The sequence below is a fragment of the Eublepharis macularius genome, chromosome 8 (assembly GCF_028583425.1).
Source record: "Eublepharis macularius isolate TG4126 chromosome 8, MPM_Emac_v1.0, whole genome shotgun sequence".
In the NCBI taxonomy this organism is placed as follows: domain Eukaryota; kingdom Metazoa; phylum Chordata; class Lepidosauria; order Squamata; family Eublepharidae; genus Eublepharis; species Eublepharis macularius.
In genome coordinates this window covers 10,247,468-10,270,960 of record NC_072797.1, presented here as the reverse complement: position 1 = coordinate 10,270,960, position 23,493 = coordinate 10,247,468, and the positions used below count along the sequence as shown (strand labels likewise).

Genomic DNA, 23,493 nt, shown 5'->3' with positions numbered 1-23,493 from the left:
TCCATGGATCTTTAATTCAAAGATCTGCTCTCTCACTCCCAACCACCAACCTAGAATTCGCAGCCCTCAAGAACTAAGCGAGTATGTAAAGCATGTCATGGAGTTCTGACTTATGACAACCCAGTAAAGACCCTCGTCATTAACATTTCCAAGGCAAGAGATGAGTAGAGGTGGTTTACCATGCCTTCCTCTGCTTAGCAGACCCAGTCTTCATTGGTGGTCTCATGTACAAGCACCGTACCTGCTTATCTTCCATGCTCCGACAAGATCGGGTTAGTCTGGGCTATCAGGGCTGCTACTCTAAAGACATAACCAACTAAAACCTTCCCAACAGATCTTAACTTTTCCCCAGCCCATAGCACCTACTGGTTGGTTCAGAGCTTCACTCTCATCGTCTCCTGTGTTGCTGGGCCACATTTTTGTGCTCCACCTATCACATTCCCCTTCCAAAGGACAGATCAAATCCACATCGACAAAGGCTGCAGCATCAGCAGGCCCCCAATCATTCACTGAGCTCACAACTCTTCTGTGCAAAGAAAAGCTTCACCTATTGACTTGCTGGCTGTCAAGCAACCGCTGAAAAACACCGCTACTGCCCGTAAAGGAAAGAGAGGTGTGCCAATCCGATTTGTCCCATGCCAATAAAAAACAAGACAGCTGACTTAACTGGCATTTTGCACTGCTAATCTCTCTGCCGAGGTACACAGCTTACACAAACACAGAAGAGCTGAAACATAAACACAGGGTGGTGAAACTCCAACCGACGGGTACCACAATGGACTTTCTGTGAAGTGACTCCACCCACAAACAGTCAACTGGTACCTTTGGTCTACTCATTTGAGACAGGAGAGAAAGAAAGAAAGAAAGAAAGAAAGAAAGAAAGAAAGAAAGAAAGAAAGAAAGAAAGAAAGAAAGAAAGAAAGAAAGAAAGAAAGAAAGAAAGAAAGAAAGAAAGAAAGAAAGAAAGAAAGAAAGAAAGGAAGGAAGGAAGGAAGGAAGGAAGGAAGGAAGGAAGGAAGGAAGGAAGGAAGGAAGGAAGGAAGGAAGGAAGGAAGGAAGGAAGGAAGGAAGGAAGGAAGGAAGGAAGGAAGGAAGGAAGGAATACATCCCTGCTCATAGAAAATTATCATGTCAAGGAGGCAGCTAGACTAGAATCAGAGATGGTAGGTTCAGGAAGAGTGCTCAACTATGTGATGTCCCACATACAATCCAAAGTGGTACAATCGACACCTCACAGTGTGTGTTTTCCCCTCTCGCTGCAACTCCAAAGGCCTCTCTGAACCCTGGTCTCAAGTAACTCTCCCTTTGTTCACTCTATAGCTCTGCCACCCCTCTCTTCCTGCTTAGCCACTCCCCTGGTTTCTCTGCACCCTTTTATTTTTCTTTCCACATCTCTCTCCGCTTCTTAAGAAGAACTATTTCTCTCCCCCAGCACTTGCTTCTCTTTGCCCAGTTGATCACCCACAGCTTTCACTCTCCCATCAATCCGCACAGGGCGACCTATATCAGTCGTGAAGCATGGCTGGCAGGCTGCCATAGGTTGGGCCCAGGTGCATGGTCTGAAGGAACATGAATCAACCACATTGCTGAAGCTAAAAAGTATGGAGAGCCAGTGGGGTGGTAGCAAATAGAGTGTTGGATTAGGATCTGGGTTCGAATCCCCGCTCTGCCGTGGAAGCTCGCTGGGTGACCTTGAGCCAGGAATGCACGCTCAACCTAGCCTACCTCACAGGGTCGTTGTGAGAGTAAAATGGAGGAAAAGAGAAGGATGGATGCCACTTTGGGTTCCCATAGGGGAGAAGGTGGGATATAAATAAAGTAAATAAATATGAGCAGACAAGATTCTCTGGAAAAGTCAATGATGCTTGGAAAAGTAGAAGGCAGTAGGGAAAGAGGAAGGCCTAAAACGAGATGGCTGGACTCAAGAAAAGAAGCCACGTCCTCCAGTTTGCAGGATCTGAGCAAGTCTGTTAAAGATAGGACGTTTTGGAGGGTCATAGGGTCACCATAGGTCGGAGGTGACTCGACAGCAAATAACACACAAATAGATACAGTCAACATTTAGAGGGGAGACCTTCTAGGAATCTCATATCCATCATTCTGAATTCCATGACGGAGGAATGGTGAGATAAAATGTACAGAGTATAAACATATTATCTCATGAACACACAAGGCTGCCTCATAGAGAGCCAGAACTCTGGTCTGTCAAGGTCACTCCTGTCTACTCCGATTGACAGTTGCTCTCCAGGGTCCCAAGAAGAGTTCATTCCCTTTACCAACAACCTGATCCTTTTAACTGGAGCTGCCAAGGGTTGAACCAGGACACATCTGCGTAAAAAGCAGATGTTCTATCAGCACTACAGCCCCACCCCAAAAAGGAGAACCTCCTCCCAACTACCCTGTGAAGTAGGCTGGTATGAAAGTGGGTCAAGGATTGTAGTACGGATAAGTATCTGAACCGGGTTTTCCCAGTGAGAATTCAACCGCTACACCACACTAGCTTTCAAAGAATCATAGAATCCGAGAGTTGGAAGGGACCTTACAGACCATCTAGTCCAACCCCCTGCCCAAAGCAGGAACAGCCTAAAGCATCCCCAACAAGTATTTTTCCAGCTGATCTCTGAAGACTGCCAGTGAGGGGAACCCACCACGTCTCTAGGCAGCCGATTCCACTGCTGGATTACTCTTAATGTGAAGAAGTTTTTCCCAAGTACAGTCGGTACCTTCCCTCCTGTCGTTTAAACCCATTGTTTTGAGTCCTATCCTCTGTTGCCAACAGGAACAGCTCCATTCTCCCCCCTAAGTGCATATTACACCAATACTGCATGAGCTGCATTGATTGCCAGTGGAGTATCGGATCAGGTTCAAGGTCTTGGGATTGACCTATAAGGCCCTGTGCGGACTGGGGCCAACATACCTGAGGGACCATCTCTCCCCATATATTCCCCAAAGGACCCTCCGATCGAGAGGAAAGAAATTGTTATCTGTCCCGGCTCCAAGGAGGCCTGCCTGGCCTCGACTAGAACCAGAGCTTTCTCAGTCCTGGCTCCTACCTGGTGGAACGCTCTATCTACTGAGATCAGGGCCCGGCAGGATCTACTATCTTTCCGCCGGGCCTGTAAGACAGAGTTGTTCCGCCAGGCTTATGGCTGAGGCTGGGCCTCCGCTGGCTGGAGGATACAACATCTACCCCCCTCCCTATGAAAGCTTCCCACCACTGCTCTTAAGCTGCTGCCATGTTCAATTGTACTGTTGCATTATTTGTTATTAACTGTATTGCCACCATCAAGAAAAAGAGTGCTGCTATTTTTTTATATTTTTGTATGATGCTTTTAGATGTTTTATATGGAATGTTTTAAATGTTCTTAATCTGCTATCTGCCCTGAGCCCGCTCACGGGGAGGGTGGAATACAAATATGATAAAATAAATAAAATAAAATAAATAAGTGACAGTCTTTTAAATACTTTTAGTAGCTCTAGGGCAGGGCATTTTCAATTGGAGGAATACTGTCATTTGCAGCAGTCAGTTCCGTGGCCACATACCCCCACGTTCACATTTCTTGTCCAAGGCCAAATCGCTTGTTCTGAGTTCCAATCTAGCATTCTGTTTAGTTCGGTCCTAGGTCCGTCTTCCATTTCTGAGTCAATAGGTAAGAAGATTTGGATTCTGGAACACTGTGAGTCTCACATAACTCTGAGATACGCATGCTTGAACAGGCTGGGAAATTTGCATTCAATTTCCTGAAAAAAACCACCAGTGTCTTGCAACCTGCAAAGAAGCTGTTTTGCCATCTTTAATCCCAACCCATCATTGGTTTAAGGCACTCCAGAGTTACGAGCAGAAGGAATTAAGACTTTAGGATACAAAAAGGGAATATTTGATTTATCTTCATGGGAGCAACCACAGGAGAAAGGAGGGAGGCCCTGTTCCCAATGCAGTGAGAATCTGTTGGATTGTTATCTGGAATTTTACCATGACACCGACTCAAGAAGTTCTCCTTCATATTTCAGAGTTCAGACGCTCTAACCATTACTTTATACTCACTCCACAAGCTCTGAACGTAAGAACATAAGAGAAGCCATGTTGGATCAGGCCAATGGCCCATCCAGTCCAACACTCTGTGTCACACAGTGGCCAAAAAACCCAGGTGTCCTCAGGAGGTCTGCCAGTAGGGAAGGGACACTAGAAGCCCTCCCACTGATTGCCCCCCCCACAAACACCAAGAATACAGAGCACCACTGCCCGAGACAGAGAGTTCCATTTATACCTTGTGGCTAACAGCCACTGATGGACCTCTGCTCTATATGTTTATCCAATCCCCTCTTGAAGCTGTCTATGCTTGAAGCTGCCACCACCTCCTAGGGCAGTGAATTCCATGTGTCAATCACCCTTTGGGTGAAGAAGTAATAATAATAACATTCGATGTATATACCACCCTCAGGACAACTTAATGCCCACTCAGAGCGGTTTACAAAGTATGCCATTATTATCCCCACAACAAAACACCCTGTGAGGTGGGTGGGGCTGAGAGAGCTCCAGAGAGCCGTGACTAGCCCAAGGTCACCCAGCAGGCTTCAAGTGGAGGAGTGGGGAATCAAACCCTGTTCTCCAGATTAGAGTCCTGCTGCTCTTAACCACTACACCAAACTGGCTCACCTTTGGGTGAAGTTCTTCCTTTTATCCGTTCTAACCCGACTCCTCAGCAATTTCATTGAGTGCCACGATGAGTTCTTGTATTGTGAGAAAGGGAGGAAAAGACTTCTTTCTCTACCCTCTCTATCCCATGCGTAATCTTGTAAACCTCTGTCATGTCACCCCTCAGCCGTCGTTTCTCCAAGCTAAAGAGCCCCAAGCGCTTTAACCTTTCTTCATAGGGGAAGTGTTCCATCCCTTTAATCATTCTAGTTGCCCTTTTCTGCACTTTTTCCAGTGCTATAATATCTTTTTTGAGGTGAGGTGACCAGAATTGTACACAGAAAGAACACAATGCACCTTGTGTCACCTATAATGTGAAATTATGAGCATTCCTGGTACAAAATGAATCTGGGCTCAGGGAGTCAAAGGATCTGCTGCCTAGGCCACTAGTTTATCAATTATATAAATGTATTAGACAAATCTATAGAGGCTGGCTCCCTCAATGATTTCCAGCCATGACGGCTAAATGGAACTTCCATAGTCAGAGGTAGTGTACCTTTGAGCATCAAGTGCTGGGGGAAATTGTCCCATATCTTGTTTGCAGGCCTCCCAGGGGCATTTGGTTGGACTCTGTGAGAACCAGGATACTGGATGAGAGGGTCTGATCCAGATCCAATAGGACTGTTACATTTTATTTGCTTGAGACATTCAGTGGTTTGGATTATAGAGGGTAAACCAGTCGACCTTTCAGTATCTTCTCTATCCACCGAAGCATATCATTCACAAATCCTACAAACCTCAAATGTCTCTCACTTTACTCACCTAGATTTAAAAGCCCGTCTCTTTAAATCTTCCCGTGTCACAGAGATCCTGCAGCCTCCGTGATCATTTTAGACACCTTTCCTATACAACATCCTTTTTGAGTCGATCACTTTGTTAAGAACGGACCGACAATAAGGCCCCACAAAAGGACTTGGGATGAGTAACTCATCACCCATCCCATGGGATGTATCAGGCGGAGTTCGGCATATGGATCGCTATGTTGCTGCCTTCTTGCACTCATTTCTATATAGTAATGCATTTTGATGAGATTAATGTATTTAATGTATTTTAATGTGGTTTTTATTGATTGATGTTACCCGCTCTGAGCCTGCTTGTGGGGAGAGCGGGTGATAAATTTAACAAAGTAAATAAATAAAAGCAAGTCTTATCTGGCTCTCTAGTTTTATGGACATCTTTTGCTATTACTGCCGCCAGAACTAACCCTAAATAGGCCAAAAGAATCACAATGGCCTTGTCACCAAACTAGAAGTATTCTCTAGACACCCAACATTTAAAAACATGTACATTTTTTTCCTAGCTCCAACTTTCTCATCCATTGCCTGAGGGCCAAGCTACAAGTGACGAATGACACTTGAATGGCAAGTGAACACTCACGTATATTCCTCCCTGTTCACTTGCGCCTCACTGGGGGCCAGACTACAAGTGACGAATGACACAGGTTGGACACTTGCCAGCTTCCCTCAAGTATTGATGGGAAATGTAGGCAGCTTGGCGGAATGTTGGACAAGTGACAGTTGAAAAGTCCATTGGACAGCAGTCGGAGAGCCAAGCTGCAAGACCAGGACACCTACATTTCCCATCACAACTTGAGGGAAGCTGACAAGTGTCCAACTAGTGTCAGGCGTCACTTGTAGTTTGGCTCGTAGTGATCAAGTGGAACGCAAGTGGAGCACAAGCAAACAGGGAGGAATACACGTGAGTCTGTTCACTTGCTGTTCAAGTGCCATTCATCACTTCTAGCTTGGCCCCTAGATGCGTGTGCGAAAAACTCACATGTTAATTCTCAGTTAAATCCTAAGCAGAGTTATGCCTGTCTAAGCTCACTGATTTCAATGGGTGAAGACTGGTGTACCTCTGCTTAGGATTTCACCATAAGTCTTCCCAAGTCTGAGGAGTTAAGCAGCACTTTACAGAATCATATTTGACTCTTCAATTAGTTTCAAAACACTGTGATTAGATCAGATAGTTACCTTTCCACACACATAGCTAACTGTTACATCTGAAGGGAAGGGAAAGCCAACTGTGATCAAACAAAGCAGTACCACCATAATTCACAAGGCCCATAAAAGAAACACAGCCTAAGGTCCCAGCATGCTAAAGAAGCACATGACGTGTTGCGAATAAACTGATCTTCAAGTGTAGACTGGACCGTTTCGGGGTTATCTGTTCACACTTCATTTCCCGTGTAGCTTCTTGCCCTCAACGGCGCTGTTCAGAATGCCACAGGGCAGATTAGATGGAACGACCCTATAAATGCAGAGCAACAACACAGTAACACATTTTCATGCGCTTGGATTCCTATTCAGAGCCGTTCATGCTCCTAATAGCCAAAAGAAAAATCCTCTTTGTGAAAACTAAGGGCAAGTACGCGCAAGCTCCTCTCCTCCACAACACACACAGCTGTTGATTATACTGTATTTTCACTTGCACTGGGTAATCCACCTTGGATCTCAATGAGAAAGGAGGAATAAATGATGATGATGATGATGATGGAGGAGGAGGCAGAGGAGGCGGTGGCGGAGGAGGAGGAGGAGGTGGAAGAGGAGGAAGAAGAAGAGGAAGAAGAAGAGGAGGAGGAGGAAGAAGAGGAAGAACCACCACCAACACCAACACCACATGATATGAGCACATTACACTGGGGGCTGATCACACACCAAAGACCAAATCAATCTACACAAATCTTCCACTTTAAAAAAGGGAGAGGGCAGAGAACCGTGAAAAGCTGGTTGGGGCACATCCATGTTTCTGTATAGGCAGTCATTCAGCTTAACGAATCCTAGAGTTGGAAGGGTCCTTACAGACCATCTAGTCCAACCTCTTGTCCAGTGCAGGAACAGCCTAAAGCATCTCCAACAAGATAGAAGGGGAATTGGCCCATCCTTCACTGCTTCAGGTATTTGAACCAGTACACACAGCTTAGGGTTGCCAGCTCCAAGTTGGGAAATTCCTGGAGATCTGAGGGGTGAAACCTGGAGAAACCTGGAGAAAGTGGGGTTTAGGGAGGGAAAGGGCATGGCATAATTCCATAGTGTCCACCCCCCAAAGTAGCCATTTTCTCCAGGTGAACTGATTTCTGTGGCCTGGAGACCAGCTGTAATTCCGGGAGATCTCCAGCCACTACCTGGAGGCTGGCAACCCTAACATAACCGGAAGGAGCAACAGATATGAGGCTGGATATTCTGTCCAAAAACAAACTTGACAGCATCCACAAGCTCAACTACAGATTGACCAACACAGTTCTAATTACTGTGTGCCACAGATAGTAGATACATAGAGAAATCCACCTGCAGGGCAAAGGCTCCAGGAAACAAGCAAAACCCAAGCCACATACATTTAACAACCAGATAAAAAACCCAACAGGAGTTTACCAAGACCGTGGCCTATCCAAAAGTCTCCCAGTGAGTTAAATGGCCAGTCCACCCACTGTTTGCTGGTATTTTACAGTTAATCGGTTCTTGCCCACTTTTAATGGTGGCAGCACCAAGCTACACAGAAGATGGGGAAAACGGCCTCCAAGCTCACCAAATACAAAAAGGGGGGCATCCTAAAGACATAAAACTAGAGCTTTTCCTAGACATTTTCACTTCCTCTGTCCTTTCTTTTGTTTAACCTAGTTTGCATCACCTGCTGTCATCTTTCCATACCAGACACCTTAATTTGCATCTGATTACATGTACTGGCTCCCCTTTGTAGAAAAAGAGGCTGTGGGGGAAATGGGGATATGTAATTCCAATATCATTTTAAACACCCCAAGGCCTGCTATCTTATTCATATAAGAAACACCAGCAAGTCTTTTAAAAACGTGTCCAATTGTACCAGGCCATCCAAATTCCAGAGGTAAGTTGGTACCGAGAAAGAGATCTTAGAAAACCGGACATTAAAGCCAATAAATATTAATTAGCCATTACCTTAACTATCCTGACACCTGAACAACAGTTCAAACCCCCAGAAAAGTTGGTGGAGGTAGCAATATCTCCTTGTCCCGTCAAATCAAAGGCGAATGAGCCTATTCACATCCTTGGACAGAAGGCCAAAGTTTAGCTGATGTTGAGGGAATTTTCCAAGGAGTGAAAAGAATCGCAATTACATATCAGCAACTGATTCCTACCAAGAGGCCAATAAAGTCACTGTAGGTAGGAGGATTAGCCAAAAATACTTCCAAGAAGCAATACATCATGGGAAGACAAGGTTCTCTGGAAAAGTCAATAATGCTAGGAAAAGTAGAAGGCAGTAGGGAAAGAGGAAGACCTAAAACGAGATGGCTTGACTCAATAAAAGAAGTCACGTCCTCCAGTTTGCAGGATCTGAGCAAGTCTGTTAGAGATAGAACGTTCTGGAGGTCTTCCATGCATAGGGTCGCCATAGGTTGGAGGCAACTTGACGGCACATAACACGCGCACACACTTTTGAGAAGCAACTGGCATACACATCTAAGAGGTGTACAAAAAAAAGTAATGTGCCTCCTACACATACACACACCCTGAAATGGAGGATGTTCTTCTAGACTAAGGAGCCTTCTACCAACTTAAGTGTTTTTTCCATCAGAGAGAAAAGATCAAGTACATGATCGCTTATCTGAAGAGGTCAATTCATCAATAAAGGACATCTTCAGATTTTTTATGCTGAGCCTTAAGGAAAGGGATCAAACAGCTGCACTGGGAAGAATTACACAATTTTTCCCAAACTCATCTTTTCTACTTATGCCCGCTTCTTTGGGGGCATCATGGACAGAAGGCATGATTTTTCCACTGTTTGACAGTCTCCTTTACGCAATCTCGGGGAGACAGAAAAATCCAAAGGTTTATTACTACTCTGGTGCATCACCAAATAAGGATGGTGGGACGATTCTGATCTGGTGGCTGAATAATTGGGTCGGCCTGTGATTATGATAACAACAACAACAACAACAACAACAACATTTGATTTATATACTGCCCTTCAGGACAACTTAATGCCCACTCAGAGCGGTTTACAAAGTGTGTTATTATTATCCTCACCACAATCAGTTTGTGAGGTAGGTGGGCCTGAGAGAGCTCTGAGAAAGCTGTGACTGACCCAAGATCACCCAGCTAGCTTCAAGAGGAGGAGTGGGGAATCAAACCTGGCTCTCCAGATTAGAGTCCTGCCGCTCTTAACCACTACACTGAACTGATAAAAGGTGATGGTACATACTCATAGCCTTCAAGTGAATTACCCCCCAGTGAATACCCTGACACAAGCTTACAGCTACCTACTAAAAATTCGCCTATTGGATCATGGTGATAGAGGGCCAAGGAGTACAACACAACCATCCCAACGCAATAATTTCTTCCAGACGCACAAGGAGTTTCCGTATTCGGAAGATCATGTGAACAAAGGAATGCCCTAGTGGACCTGCTGTCTCTATTGAAATCGATGGATGATCCAGGTGAATAGCCGGACCGTGTACGGGCCACTGGATCAGGAAAATTGCACACAAGCCCTAAGAACGACCACTTCTGGAGACGAGAAATCGGTTCAGAAGATAAAACTGACATAGGTCATTCCCAAACATGGGAACACTAAATCCAACAACGGTTTGGAATAACAAACAAAGGCGGCAAATCTACTGCGTACGCACTTGAGATTCTGTCCTATTAACTCATCCATATGAAACAGCCTGTTTCAGTCACTGTTTTGACTACACTGAAAGGACAACTGGCCTTGTGAATGAGTCCATCACAAAATTCACTGGGAATCAACAATATTCTCTCCCGCCCATCCCAGTCATACTTGTTTGACTGCTTCCCACTCTCTCAAATGGTCCGGCAACAGCTCTACCAGAGTCGGCAACACTGAATGCGAAGTTTTATTGAGAATAAGACATCTGACCACACGGCAAGGATTTTACCCCACGCTTTTTGTCCAAGAACTTTTGCCTCCAGATTTCAGGGACTGACCCCAGACATACCAGGTTTGCACTTTGCTGTTAAGCAAGGCTACACTGCTTCTCTAAAAACCTATGGTCCTTTTCCCCGATTGCAAGAGTTTATCCTATGTGAGACTCACTTCCGAGTAAGCGTGCACAGGATTACATTGCTAAGTAAAGCAATCTCCGTCGTGCCAGAGGATTTGGGGGCAGGGGGAGGAAGTATTTTTACATTCATTCATTCGCTGCCTTATTTGATCTCTAGCACTTAGCCTATTTCCGTGCTGTGCAATCTCAACGTACTACATCAGGCGCTTTGTCCTCATTTTTTAAAAAAAATTGTGAAGATTTTTGATTTCCAGAGCTGGCAATCCAGCCTCCACAGGGTTTTTGATCACCAGTACAAGCGGCCAGGCAAGAAAGGGACTCCAGCAACATCTTGCAAACCTCCTATCTTCTCCATTTTTATCCTTCCCCTAAAGAGCTTGGAGCAGCCTACGTGGTTCTCTTTCCCCATTTTATCCTCACAACAGCTAAAGCTGGGTGAAAATATCCAGCCCAAGACCACCAGTAAACTTCATGGCAACGCCGGGATTCGCACCTGGGTCCTTCCAGTTCCATTCCCATCCTCTGATCACTACACAGTGCTGGCTCTCTTTTCTGATATACTTCTCATCCTGGGATGAGATGGAGGGGAAGGGAGGGGGAGGTCCTAGTTTAATGCGTCCTCGAAAGATTTCTGTTTTTCATTAAAGCTTTGAGTCTGAGAAGCTAGATAATAAAAATTACAAAGTCAGAACCATGACTGAATGCAAGACCGATCACCAATCCGAAAGTCCCTGGGCAGTTCTCATCTTTCTCCTTACATAACTGTTCCAGTCTAAGACCAGAAGATTAAAGTACGAGTAAGAGGAACGATATTGTTTGGAGAAGCTGAGAAGCATAAACTCCCCGCCACAGCCAAATCGCCAGCTGCTAGCTGTAGGAATTAAATACATGGGAAGACACCTGGTGTTTACATGGGGCCCTGGGAGAAAACGCCACACACCAGACTTGCCAAATGTCGGCCTTCCACAGGGACAGTGCTGGCTTATCCGGAACCCTTCCACCACGGCTACAGATGGCCATTTGGATTTGCAGTTTCAGTCAAAATGTTAAGCAGCGTGCAAAAAAAAAAATAAAAAGCGCAAAAAAAAATAAAAGTTCCGCAACAAGAGGACACATATTAAGCTGATTGGAATGACCACTTTGCATAATTTATTCCGCCTCTGCTGGTCAGAAGGAAAGATGAAGACACTAACATTCCTCTCCCTAGCCTTAGTAAATCGGACTGCGCCCATCTCGGGTTCCACCAGATATTGCCCACAATGGCCAGCATCTTCTTTGCAGCTACAAACAGCGTTGCCTGGTCCCATCCCTCAGATTCATATGGTTATGCTGTCGAGTTGCGGTTATCGGGACCCTAGAAAGGGTATTTCAAGACAAGCAAGGGGCAGAGGGGGGGAGGATTGCCGTTGCCTTCCTCTGCAGAGTCTTCCTTGACGGTCTCCCATCCAAGTACTGACCAGGGCGGATCCTGCTTAGCTTTCGAGATCCAACAAGATGAGGTTATGCCATGCCACCTTCCCTCCCTCCAGAGATTCATACTAGAGAGTTAAAACTATCACCTAAGCAGGCTGCCTGATGCCATAAGCAGGTGTGTTCCACAGCAGGTGGGGGAGGAAGAAAGGGAGGACTGCAGCTGCTTCACAGCCTCCTTAAAATGCAGCTCTAAACCTACAACGCAAATCTCCAGGTTGCAACCTGGCAACCAATAATGATTGCATTTCTGTGTGTTATTTTTCTACAAAATGACAGCCCGGGTGATTACAAATCAAGACAGGAAGCCGTCTTAGTCTGTCTGTAGCAGTAGGAAAGAGAAAGAGTCCAGCAGCACCTAGAAGACTAACAAAATTTGTGGTAGGGTATGAGCTTTCATGATTCTTGAACTATCTGAAGAAGTGAGCTGTAACTCACAAAAGCTTACACCCTACCACAAATTTTGTTAGTCTTATAGGTGCTACTAGACTCTTGCTTCTTTCTACACCTGATTACAAGATACAGAAATCGACATGCAGTAACCAAATATTCATCCTTCAAGAATCACCAAAGGCAACTCTGTCTAATAAATTCCATAACCACCGTTGCAAACAATGATTAAGGAAAGGGAAATCCAAGAAACAGGGCAGTTGATTTAAAGGAGTTTTGCCCTGTGCCCTTCTACTAAAAAGATCTCAAAATCCAGTTAAAACACCAACAAACAAAAGCAAACACAACAGCCCCAAAACAACAATCCTAACAATAAAACAAAGACACCAAAATGATACAGAAGCCACTAGAAGGCTTTGAAATCTTAATAAAGTCAGAATCAGGTCAGGTCATCTTGGAAAAAAATTCCACAACGGGGGAGTCACCACAGAAAAGGTCCCTCCCTCCAGAAGATGGAGGCACATGGTGTAGTTCTACACGAGACAGCTGGCATGTGAAGAACATGTGTCAGGAGATGCAATGGTAGCTGGGAAGGGTAGTTTAAAAAGACAGAGCCAGTGGCAGGGAAAAGGCTGTGCTATATGCTAGAGCAGTGTGAAGGGGCTGTGAAATGCCAGAAGGGAAACTTCAGCCCCTGATAACCTCTCCAGGTCCAAGCCTGGCTCTGGAAGGCGGGTCCAGCTCATTTCCATTCCTCACTGCCCTCTGGTTGTGATCCCATGCAGTTTTAGACTGGAGAGGTGAAATTGACAGAGCCTTCAGGGAGGCAAAGATGAAATTAACAAACCCTCCAAGGTGCAATCTCCGCAGGCTCTGTCTTTTTAAACTACGCTTCCTGGCTAACATTGCGTCTCCCTACACTTGATGAACACGCGCCAAGGTGTCTCATGTTGAGAAACTCTCTGATTTGGGAGCCCCAGGTTTGAGGTCCCACTCCGTTGGGCAACCTTGGGCCAGTCACACACTCTTAGCCTAACCTACCCCACAGGGAGGTTGTGAAGATAAAATGGAGATGGACCGCATGCTGCAAGCCACTCTGGGTCCTCATCAGAGAGAATAGCGAGGTATAAACAGAGTAAATGCATAACAACGGAGCGCAGATGTCCACAGGATGTCCAAATCAAATTACTAATGAAACAGTTAAAAGCATCAACATACACAACCCAACACAACAGCCTGAGCCTGCATAGAAGTGAAAAAGCCAGAAAAGACTCCCAAAGCAAATCTCCACCTTCCCTCAGGCTGAAAAGAAACAAGAAAACTCTTCGCCTCACTGACAACCACTAAATAAAGCAGCCTGAATATCGAGTGTCTCTCTACATGAGACACCTCAGCATGTGTTGGTCAAGTGTGGAGAGATACAATGTTAGCCAGGAAGCATAGTTTAAAAAGACAGAGCCAAAAGCTCTGTCAATTTCACCTCTCTACACAGAGCAGGCAGAGATCGCTCCTCAGAGGATTTGTTAATTTCATCTTTGCCTCTGGGAAGGCTCTGTCAATTTCACTTCTCCAGTATAAAACTGTGTGGGGTTGCAACCAGAGGGCAGCAAGAAATGGAGTGGATAGCAAAGCCTTTGCCCTGCTGCTGGCTCCGTCTTTTAAAACTACCCTTCCCTGCTAACATTGCATCTCCCGACACGTGTTCTTCACGTGTCGGATGTCTCATGCAGAGAGACTCCAAGTCACAGGGTCTCCCAGATCCTAGCCTTACACTCTCGTCACTACCCCACAATGATCATGCCTGAGACTGAAGCTTTCTCGATGCAAAGCTGCCAACAGCTGGCCCTTAAGGGTCTTAGATACTGCCCTAAGTATCTCTTTGACCATCTCAGATGCAAATGCATTATTTTTCCTGCCCACTTACTTATTTAGTAAAGAGTTCAGTAGCACCTTTAAGACGAACCAACTTTATTGTAGCATAAGTTTTTGAGAACCACAACTCTCTTCATCAGATGCTTGAAAGCTTATGCTTTGGCTCCATCAATTTCTCCTCTCCAGTCTAAAACTGTGTGGGATGGCAACCAGAGGGCAGCAAGGAACAGAAATGGGCTGGAGCTGCCTTCCAGAGCCAGTTTGGTGTAGTGGTTAAGAGCATGGGACTCTAATCTGGAGAGACGGGTTTGATTCCCCACTCCTCCACTTGAAGCCAGCTGGGTGACCTTGGGTCAGTCACAGCTCTCTCAGAGCTCTCTCAGCCCCACCCACCTCACAGGGTGTTTTGTTGTGGGGATAATAATGGCATACCTTGTAAACCGCTCTGAGTGGCCATTAAGTTGTCCTGAAGGGCGGTATATAATTCAAATGTTGTTATTATTAAAGGTGCTACTGGACTCTTTACTATTTTGCAACAACAGACTAACATGGCTAACTTCTCTGGATCTATTACTTATTTAGAAAATGCATACACTGCCTCTAGGTGGGTCTCTCATCATACCAGTTGTTCAAGTTGCCTTTTCCACTCATAAATGGCCACTAGTGTGAACGCATACATGAAGGCACAAAACTACCTTATACCGAATCAGGCTATTGGCCTATCAGTATCGTCTCTCTACTCTGACTAGCAGCAGCTCTCTGGCGTTCTAGGCGGAGGTCTTTCACGCCGTCTGCTGCCTGACCTTTTTAACTGAAGGTGCCAGAGACTGAACCTGGAACCTTCCCATGCAAGCCAGATGTTCAACCACTGAGCCACGGCCCCACGTGCATTCTGCATCCAAGATACAGAAAGTGTTCTGTGGGCCACACCAGGGAACCCAAAGGGCCCAAGCTTTGGTTGTACGCATTGCAGACTATGAAACATATTGTAAGCTGAGACTATATTTATCTCAATCTCTATCTGCACATATACGTAAAGCTGCTTTATGCTGAATAAGGCCACTTGTCTAAAAGGTCCACATTTCTTCTGAAGTTGTCGCATAATGGTTAAGCGGTTGGGTCGCAAATCAGCATTCTACTAGTTCAAATCCCACTACTGCCACAAGTTCAGCAAGTGGCCTTGAGTAAGCCACTCCTCTCAGTCCTAGCTCCCCAGCTGTATCATGGGGATAATAACAACACTGACTTTGTTCGCTGCTCTAAATGGGGCACTAATATGTCTAGAAAAGCAGTATATATGTGCAACTGTTGTTGTTGTTATAATAAATAATAACAACAACAACAACAACAATAGATTTATATATTGCCATTCAGAACAACTTAACGCCCACTTGGAGCGGTTTACAAAGTGTGTTCCCTGTTAGAACACCCTTTGCAGAAATCCAACAGGTAAAGCTTTTCAGACCCGGGGAACTTTCCCTATTGAATTTCTGCATGACATGGCAGCTGTTAAATGCCGAGGAGGCCCACTGCCAAAAAGGGCCTCGTCCTTCCTACCTTCCTTGAGCGTTAGGCAGTAAGGCAGGTTGAAAACAGAAATTAACCTCCCAGCTGAAGACATATCCCAAAGTAAACAGTTCCAAAATAACATAAGTCTCCCATGCCGAAGGAGGAAGTCTGTATAATCACATGCTAAGATAAACAAGAGTGCGGCCCTCTTCGGATCTCACAGAGCTGCGGCAAGAAAGCTTGCCCTGAATTCAGATGGCCAGTCTGGAAAGGGGAGGAAATTTTTCCCATTATGCAGCGTGTGCACAAGAATTGGAAAACATTTCTTTTTTAAAAAAACCGTCTGTGGTTTACTTTCGGACTCCTAAAAATCGGAGGCATGGTCTGATAGGCCGGCCCTGCAGCTCTTTACCCCCCTGGCAAGTCCTGCGGTCAATATGCAAGGGATCAAGTTACTTCTCACCCCCCCTCCCAACACAGCCAGAAGACCTGGAGGGTCAACATTCTACTTGCCTGGAACATCCTTTCGAACTCCAGAGATGTACATATAAGGCAAAGGCACGGCGGCTGCCCCCACAGCAGGCCAGTTTGGCACTTGCTCCGCTGCCTGAAACGCCACCGAACGGCACTAAGCGCCCCGCTGGGCTGTTTACATCTTACAGTTAATGAAACACCTCTGCTTTTGGCATAAAGTAAGGGGGTGGGGGACGACGAAACAAAAGCAATCTCCTTCGCATGCGCTTTCCCTCTTTGGGCAGTTATCACCTGCCACCTACTTCTGGCAGGGGTCAGCTTGTACAAAAAGTGTGCCTTTGCCACGGAGGGGGGGGCAGCAATTATGCCCCTGAATCATAACCGTGCCCTCTCAAATCCACAACTGGTTTTCCAGAAAAGCCAGACTATCTTTCCTTATCTGTATCACTGTGAGGGAGCTAGAGAAGATCCTTAAAGACAAAGCTGTCTCTCTGGGGACCAAGATCAAGATAATCCAAATGATGGTATTCCCCATTACGATGTATGGATGTGAAAGTTGGACAGTGAAGAAAGCTGACAGGAAGAAAATTGGCTTATTTGAAATGGGTTCTGGAGGAGAGTTTTGCGGATGCCACGGACGGCCAAAAAGACAAATAAGTGGGTGCTAGATCAAACCAAGCCTGAATTCTCCCTTAAAGCTAAAATGACAAAACTGAGGCTATCATACTTTAGTCACATCATGAGAAGACAAGACTCTCTGGAAAAGTCAATAATGCTAGGAAAAGTGGAAGACCTAAAACGAGATGGCTAGACTCAATAAAAGAAGCCACGTCCTCCAGTTTGCAAGATCTGAGCAAGTCCGTTAATGATAGGATGTTTTGGAGGTCTTCCATGCATAGGGTCGCCATAGGTCGGAGGCGATTTGATGGCACATAACACACACACACATCGGAACAAGGGAGCTCCAACTGGTGGGCATCACTTCTCTTCCTCTCTAAGATGCTGCTGGACTCTAGCTTCATTTTTGTCTTCTGCAGAGAAACAAGCCACCCCACTTGGGATATTTCCTCGAGATTCTCATCAGATGCCAGATTTGGGATGCTTTATGCCTCCTTCTTTTCTCTGGGCCAATTTCCTTTGGCATCTCCGGAAAAATCACCCAATTCAGGCAGAAAATGCATATTGATACAGATAAAGAAAGTATGTCATAATCCAACTACCCCCCGCCCCAAAAAATTGGGGGGAGATCACTGTGAATAAGGAGGATTGACGCCTGTAGCACTTTCCTGCTCAACAGATCCTATCATTCCCAAAAGAATGTGGATTCATCCTTAGGCAGACTTTCATAATATATCACAGCAGAACTCGGCCCTCCGTTTATTTCTCCTCGCTCGGAAAATGCTTCAAAACACTATAAACACACATAGTTGCACTTCACTGCTACTGCAGTTTCCCCGGAAGGCACTGAGAAAATAGACACAAGAAGAGGCTTTGCACACTGCAATGTCACCCGCACAAGAGGAGGTGCCGTCCAGGTCTCAATTCTCACTCCACCCCTGGATCCCACCCCCTCCCCCTTCCTGAGTGTCGGTTTCCATCCATCAAACCGACCCACACCAGACATCCCTCATGCAGCACAGATGGGCTTTTCCAGCTACAGCTGCTGCGTCCCTCTTTACTCCTGTCTGGAGGGGAAGCCTAATGTTTCGCAGCAGGGGGTCCAGAGGTGGGAGCGGTTTGGGAGGGGGGGATTCTCTGTTCTCCCTGAAGCCCCAAGGAGGTCTAGGTGCTCTCAGACTGGGGAAGTTGCTGTTTTATTCCCCCCCCTCCCCAGACAAGCTGGAACCTGATCTTCTGCCACTCACACAGCAAGACGAACCTTCATGCGTGCAAGTGCGCGCACCAAACAAACAGAAGAATTCCCTTTTGTCATCCTTCGCCAGCAACAGATTTCCAAAACCGTAACTTTTAGGGGATGGCAGAGATACTGCAACGGACACAGAGGGCTTGTTATGAAGATGAGCCTTCATGCATGCGCATGGCACATGAACAGAAGAATTCCAGTCTTCCACCCCTTGCCAGCAGTAGCTTTCCAAAACCAGGAACTTTTAAGAGATATTGCAATGGACACACAGTGCTTGCAATGCACAGGGGGAGGGAAAAAAGCCGTTTGAGGGACCCCCATCTTTGCCAAACGCAAGCCATGAAGAGAAACCATAAAGGAAATTCTGCTCGCTCCTCGCCTTCTGGAGGCAGCTGCATGTTTGGAATCCCTCCCCTTCCCCTCACATGAAATCCTGCAATGCAAAAACGAACAAGCTGCAAAGGTGCTCGGGTTTTCATTGGTGATATTAGAAAGAAATCTGTAGAGGAAAACAGAAGCGCCCCTCCACAAACAAGCATGCACAAGCCCTTCTATCTTTATACAATTTATTTTGCATCCTTCGCCCCCCCCCCCCGCCCCGCCTGGCTTTCCTGTCTTCTGCAAAGAAATACAACTGGCTTTGAACGGGAAGCATACAAGATCTAGAAGCACAGCGCTTGATTTTAGGAGGGGCAGTGGCTTCAACCCTAAGGACACTTTCCTGAGGGTAAGCCCCACTGCAAAACATGGGAGTTACTTCTGAGTAGACCAGCTGGAGTGCTCCTTGTGGCTTTTTTAAAAAAAAGGCTGGTTAGCCAGCTGACCATGCAATCCTATGCTGAGTTGCCCCACTAGAAGTCCACTGAAATCAATGGCTTTAGACTGGAGCAACTCTGCGCTGTGAATCTCGGATTTCTTAGTAGTAGATGTAGGAAGGAGGGGTGATTTTGACACCAAACTGGAGGGACGCAGAGAGAGAAAACCTCCATTGTTAATTACCCATCCCTTCTCCTATGGGCAAAACCACAACTACACACACACACACAAACACACACACCCCTTCGGAGGCACTTGTTTATGCCTGCGAGCTGCCAGTTCCCGGACGTGTCCTTTTGCCAATGTCAAAATAACACCCGAGTCGTCCAACTGGCTCCGCTGGAAAGATTTTGCAAAAAGAGACACACATACAAGGAGCAGGAGGCGAAGCCGGGAAAGAGTCGCTTGCTTCTGCAAGATGGGAAATTTGGATGCGAGAAAGGCAACGTCCCCCCCCCCCCCACACACACACACACCCATTCCGTGACTAATTAGACTTTCCAGTCCAGGCGGGAGCTGTTGGCAACCTGGGCGGGCAGCCATCCCGCTTTGCAAGGAAAAGGGGGCCGGGGAAGCAAATCGCGGGAAGCCGAATTGCACGCCCCGATCCCACGCGTGGCTGCTCCAAACGAAGCCCCCTCCCACCAGCTGCGTGCCTGTTTACTCGGAAGTAAGCCCGGCTGGCCGCGTGCCCATTTACTCGGAAGGAAACCCCGCTGGTTGCCGCCGATCCCACGCACGCTTAAGCCCCAGTGGGTTTTGCAGGCGCGTTTACTCGCAAGTAAGCCTCTACAAGCCCTCCTTCCCACTAGAGATTATGCAGCGGCTCCCTCGGAAGCAAGCATGGGCTCGGAATTTGCAGCCCGAGCCCCCCCCCTCCGCTTACTCGGAAGTAAGCCCGCCGACCTCGATGGGGCTTTCCTCCCAAGCCAGCGCCCGGGCCAGTGTAGCAGCCTGTCTACTCGAGAGCAAGTCCCCCTCAATTCAAGGAAGACGACTCCCAACAAGTCGAGCGCGCCTGGAAAAGGGGCAGCCCGCAATCGAGGCGTACGCACCCCTCGGGGGGCTTCCTCCCGAGTAAACGCGCCCGGGATCGGGCCGCCGGCCAGGCGAGGCGCAAACTTCTCCCCGCGGCGGATCCTCCCCGCCCTTCGAACACCGCGAACGTCGGAATGCACCGAGGACTTTAAATCCCCCCCCCCCAATAACAGCCAGGCGCAAAGCTCGGCAGGTTTGGAGAGGGGGGGGCGGACGGGAGCGGCTTTTTCCCGGTAACCCCCCATTAAAAAAAATAAATCCACTTTGGAAGGGGGGATTTTCTGGCAGGCAACGACCCCCCCCGGCCCCAAGACCCCCCATTTCCCCGCAACCCCGTCTGCCAAGCAGGACAAAACTCACCCATATCTTCTCGCGCGCAGCCAAACGTGCCTCTCCGACGCGTGTCTCCTTTCTCTTGCGAGCGCGGGTGCGAGGCGGGGAGAGGGCGATCGGGCGCGGCGCGGCGCGGCGGGGGGGGTCTGGAAGGGGCTCAGATCCCGGCGGGGGTGCCTCGCCCGAGCCCCCCGAGGTCTCGCTGCTCCGGCTGCCGCCGCTGCTGCTCCCGCCGCGGCTCTTGGTGCAGGAAAGCCATGGCGGTGGGGAACTGTCAGAGAAGGCGGGGAGGGGGGCAGAGGACCGGGGAGGCGGGAGGGAGGAGGGAGGGAGGGCGGCTGGCTGCCGCGCCGAGGCGGAGGGAGAGGCGAGGGGGGACGGCGAGCGAGGCGCCCGGGGAGGGAGAGGAACCGATTTTTTGCAAGAGGTGGAAAAATGGCGTCTGGCTGAAATTTGCAAAAAAAAAAAAATTGCAGGGCGCGCATGCAAAAATAAAAAAAAATGTGCCTTTCAATGCATTTCCCTCCCGGCGGATCGCGCCGGTGGGGGGGGGGCCGGGAAAGGGGAAGGCGGGAGGGGGGACGCGAGGTCTGGCGAGAAAGGGGCAGCAAGCAATGCCCCGGCTGCCCGGTCCCCGCCTGCCAGTGCCGAGGCGAAGCCCAGCCAGGCGCCTGCCCGTCCTTTCTGCCTCTCCCCGGGCTGTGCGGAGCGGCGGCTGGAGAAGGGGCGCTCCCTCGCTGCTGCGGCGGCTGTTGCTGCGGCGGCTCCCCCGGGCAGAAAAAGAGGGGTGGGGTCCTGGGCTCGGGGAGCGCCGAGCCGGGAAGAAAAGCCTCTGCCCAGCAGCGCAGTCGGAGAGCCGCCGCCACTGTCGCCTGGGCGCGTTGCTGCTGCTGCTGCTGCCGCCGTCGCGGCGCGTTGCTGCTCCCTGCTCGGCTCCATAGCGCCCCCCGCCGGCGCTTTGGCCTCCCTGCTGCCTCCCCCCCCCCCACCCCCGGCCAGGGATCGAGCCTGTGAACGGCGCCGCGTTTGGAAGAGCGGCTAAGGCAGCAGGCAGGTCTACTCGGAAGTAAGCCCCGTTGGGGGCAGAGGGGTTTACTCCAAGGAAAGCGATCTCGCTATTACAGCAAGGATAAGGAAGTCCTCCTTTAGGCTGCGGGATTTACTCCCGGGAAAGTGTATTTAGGATTGCACCAAGGCTAAATAAGCTCCCTTTGTGTCGTGGGATTTTCTCGCAGGAAAGTGTATTTAGGATTGCAGCAAGGCTAAATAAACTCCCTTTATGCAATGGGATGTACTCTCAGGAAAGGGTTCTCAGAATAGCAGCAAAATTAAATAAACCCAGCGATGGAATTTACTCCCAAGTAAGTGTTCTCAGGATTGCAGCTTTTACTCCCAAGAAAGTGTTCTCAGGATAGCAGCAAGGTTAAATAAGCCCCGCTTTGTGCAATGGGATTTACTCCCAAGAAAGTGTTCTCAGGATACCAGCAAGGCTAAATAAGCCCTGCTTTATGTAATGGGATTTACTCACAGGAAAGCGTTCTCAGAATAGCAGCAAAGTTAAATAAACCCCAGTTTATGCAATTAGATTTACATCCAGAAAAGTTTTCTCAGGATTGCAAGTCTTTACTCCCCAGAAAGTGTTCTCGGGATTGCAATCCCTTAGCCCTTCTAAGAGTTGTGTTCGTTTGGAAAAGGTTTTCATTGGTTTTCATCACTTTGAGGGCCCTTGGGAGGCAGAATGTAAATGTTGCAAAAGAAGTAAATAGTAAAATAGTAACCATGGAAGGAAGGGAAGAGGGAGGGGGTTTGGGCTGTGCATTGCTTTCATGAGCAAATGGTATCCATTTTTTTTAAGGCACTGGAGTTCCTAAAAAAGACAGTCGACAGTATAAGGGGCTTTAAGGGCCAGCCCTCTGGTTCAATTTTATACCGCTTTTCTTCCAAGGTGATCAAACTAGCAGGCATGGTTCAGGCCTACCTCCCTTTAGCCTCACAGCACCCAGCAAGGTAGGCCAGAATGAATATGTGTGCGTTTGACCAGTCCAAGATCACCCTTGGAAATCCATGGCAGTGTGGCTATTTGAACCTATCACTCTCCCAAATTATAGTCCACCACTCTAACCACTGCTCCACACTGCTGTTCTTGAAATATAGTAGAGTCCAGCAGCACCTTTAAGACTAGCCAACTTCATTGTAGCATCAGCTTTCGAGAACCACAGCTCTCTTCATCCATGCATTTGTTGAAGAGAGCTGTGGTTCTCGAAAGCTGATGCTACAATAAAGTTGGTTAGTCTTAAAGGTGCTACTGGACACTTTTCTATTTTGCAACTACAGACTAACATGGCTATCTCCTCTGCTTCTATTTTTAGAGGATTATGTGTGTGTTATGCAAGGTCAAGGGTGACTCTGTGAGTGAATAAACAACTTTCAAAACGTCCTGTCATTGACAGCTTTGCTCAGGTCTTGCAAACTGTAGGCTGTGTCTTTCTTTGTTTTATCAGTGCATCTCATATTCCTACGAATGCTACATCTTTGTGAACTTGTATCTATTTACCCTATGGCATTGTTTATGGAAATGACCTTGAAACTGACTGTACTAATCTCACAGTGTATAATCCGCCTTGAGTCTCAGTGAGAAAAGCAGACTATAAAGGCCATAAATAAATAAATAAATAAACAAACAAAAATAAATGTTGGTTCTTCCTCTTTTCCTACTGCCTTCAACTTTTCAAAAATCTGCTGTTTTGTTTAAATCAGGTAGCCAATTTTTTAAAATGTATTGCAATGAGGGATAATGTGTTTTAAATATATGTGCAATAAGGAATGGTAAACATTGTTATTTATTTATTTGTGTCATTTATAGTGTGCCTTTCTCACTGAGATTCAAGGCAGATTACATAGTGTGAGATTAGTACAGTCGGTATCAAGGACATTTCACTAAACAATGCCACAGGGTAAATAAATGCAAATTGGCAAAGATATAACATTAGGAAAAATCTGATACTGAGTTGAAGAAATGTTGACACAGAACAT

At 47.3% G+C, this 23,493-nt stretch overlaps 1 protein-coding gene across 1 annotated transcript in view; it reads right to left on the bottom strand.

Annotated features, from left to right (window-relative positions):
• SETBP1 (SET binding protein 1) overlaps nucleotides 1-20,799 on the bottom strand; it is a 350,139-nt gene extending 329,340 nt beyond the window's left edge. The window contains exon 1 of the mRNA XM_054986466.1: nucleotides 20,488-20,799. The gene's annotated coding sequence lies outside the window, so the exon portion shown is untranslated. The remainder of the gene's footprint in view (nucleotides 1-20,487) is intronic.
• Between the last annotated feature and the right edge of the window lie 2,694 nt (nucleotides 20,800-23,493).